Consider the following 2,500-nt stretch of genomic DNA (forward strand, 5'->3'; position numbering starts at 1 on the left):
AGAGGATAGGATAGAGACAGAGAGGATAGAGACAGAGACAGAGAGGATAGATAGACAGAGAGACAGAGGATAGAGACAGAGAGACAGAGGATAGAGACAGTGAGGATAGAGACAGAGAGGATAGAGACAGAGGATAGAGACAGAGAGGACAGAGAGGATAGAGACAGAGGATAGAGAGACAGAGAGGATAGAGACAGAGATAGAGAGGAGAGAGACAGAGAGGATAGAGACAGAGAGGATAGAGACAGAGAGGATAGAGACAGAGAGGATAGAGACAGAGAGGATAGAGACAGAGAGGATAGAGGATAGAGACAGAGAGGATAGAGACAGAGAGGATAGAGACAGAGAGGATAGAGACAGAGGAGAGAGGATAGAGACAGAGAGAGGATAGAGACAGAGAGGATAGAGACAGAGAGGATAGAGAGAGAGAGGATAGAGAGAGGATAGAGACAGGAGAGAGGATAGAGACAGAGAGGATAGAGACAGAGAGGATAGAGAGAGAGGATAGAGGATAGAGACAGAGAGGATAGAGACAGAGAGGATAGAGACAGAGAGGATAGAGACAGAGGATAGAGAGAGAGAGGAGGAGACAGAGAGGATAGAGACAGAGAGGATAGAGACAGAGAGGATAGAGACAGAGAGGATAGAGACAGAGAGGATAGAGAGAGGATAGAGACAGAGAGGATAGAGAGAGAGGATAGAGGATAGAGAGAGGATAGAGACAGAGAGGATAGAGACAGGATAGAGAGAGAGAGAGAGAGAGGATAGAGACAGTGAGGAGGAGAGGATAGAGAGAGAGAGGATAGAGACAGTGAGGAGAGACAGAGAGAGGATAGAGAGAGAGGATAGAGAGAGGATAGAGACAGAGAGGATAGAGACAGAGGAGGATAGAGGATAGAGAGATAGAGAGAGAGAGGATAGAGAGAGAGAGGATAGAGACAGTGAGGAGAGAGAGAGAGAGGATAGAGAGAGAGAGAGGATAGAGACAGAGGATAGAGACAGAGAGGATAGAGACAGTGAGAGGATAGAGACAGAGAGGATAGAGACAGAGAGGATAGAGACAGAGAGGAGAGAGGATGAGGATAGAGAGAGAGGATAGAGACAGAGAGGATAGAGACAGAGAGGATAGAGACAGAGAGGATAGAGACAGAGAGGATAGAGACAGAGAGGATAGAGACAGAGAGGATAGAGACAGAGAGGATAGGAGAGAGGATAGAGACAGAGAGGATAGAGACAGAGAGGATAGAGACAGAGAGGATAGAGACAGAGGATAGGATGAGAGAGAGAGGATAGAGAGAGAGGATAGAGACAGAGAGGATAGAGAGAGAGGATAGAGAGAGGATAGAGACAGAGAGGATAGAGAGAGATAGAGACAGAGAGGATAGAGACAGAGAGGATAGAGACAGAGAGGATAGAGAGAGAGGATAGAGAGATAGGATAGAGACAGAGAGGATAGAGACAGAGAGGAGAGAGAGAGAGAGGATAGAGAGGAGGATAGAGACAGAGAGGATAGAGAGAGAGGATAGAGACAGAGAGGATAGAGACAGAGAGGATAGAGACAGAGAGGATAGAGACAGAGAGGATAGAGAGAGAGGATAGAGACAGAGAGGATAGAGACAGAGAGGATAGAGAGAGAGAGGATAGAGAGAGAGAGGATAGAGAGAGAGAGGATAGAGAGAGGAGAGGATAGAGACAGTGAGAGAGAGAGAGGATAGAGAGAGAGGATAGAGACAGATGAGGATAGAGACAGGTGAGGATAGAGACAGAGAGGATAGAGACAGAGGATAGAGAGAGAGAGGAGGATAGATGGAGAGAGGATAGAGAGAGGTGAGAGGATGACAGTGAGGATAGAGACAGTGTTCTGTTAGAGACAGGAAGGAGTTAGAGACAGAGAGGAGAGAGAGAGAGAGGGAGAGTGAGGGTGACTCAAACCAGGAAAGGTTATCCCACTAAACCTTCATTCACACAGAGATCAGGGTGTGTCTGGACAGGACAGCAGCTCAGGAGCTCAGCAGGTGAGGATAGAGGTCATGTCTGTCTACCTCACCACTGAGGATAGAGGTCATGTCTGTCTACCTCACCACTGAGGATAGAGGTCATGTCTGTCTAACTCACCACTGAGGATAGAGGTCATGTCTGTCTAACTCACCACTGAGGATAGAGGTCATGTCTGTCTACCTCACCACTGAGGATAGAGGTCATGTCTGTCTACCTCACCACTGAGGATAGAGGTCATGTCTGTCTACCTCACCACTGAGGATAGAGGTCATGTCTGTCTACCTCACCACTGAGGATAGAGGTCATGTCTGTCTACCTCACCACTGAGGATAGAGGTCATGTCTGTCTAACTCACCACTGAGGATAGAGGTCATGTCTGTCTACCTCACCACTGAGGGATCACCAGAGGATAGGTCATGTCTGTCTACCTCACCACTGAGGATAGAGGTCATGTCTGTCTACCTCACCACTGAGGATAGAGGTCATGTCTGTCTACCTCACC

General features: G+C 47.8%; 1 protein-coding gene across 1 annotated transcript in view; it reads left to right on the plus strand.

The window, feature by feature from the left end:
- Positions 1-2,500, plus strand: part of LOC112238927 (ras-associating and dilute domain-containing protein) — a 42,287-nt gene that overhangs the window by 24,989 nt on the left and 14,798 nt on the right.

This window comes from Oncorhynchus tshawytscha, unplaced genomic scaffold (assembly GCF_018296145.1).
Source record: "Oncorhynchus tshawytscha isolate Ot180627B unplaced genomic scaffold, Otsh_v2.0 Un_contig_3521_pilon_pilon, whole genome shotgun sequence".
Classification (NCBI taxonomy): Eukaryota; Metazoa; Chordata; class Actinopteri; order Salmoniformes; family Salmonidae; genus Oncorhynchus; species Oncorhynchus tshawytscha.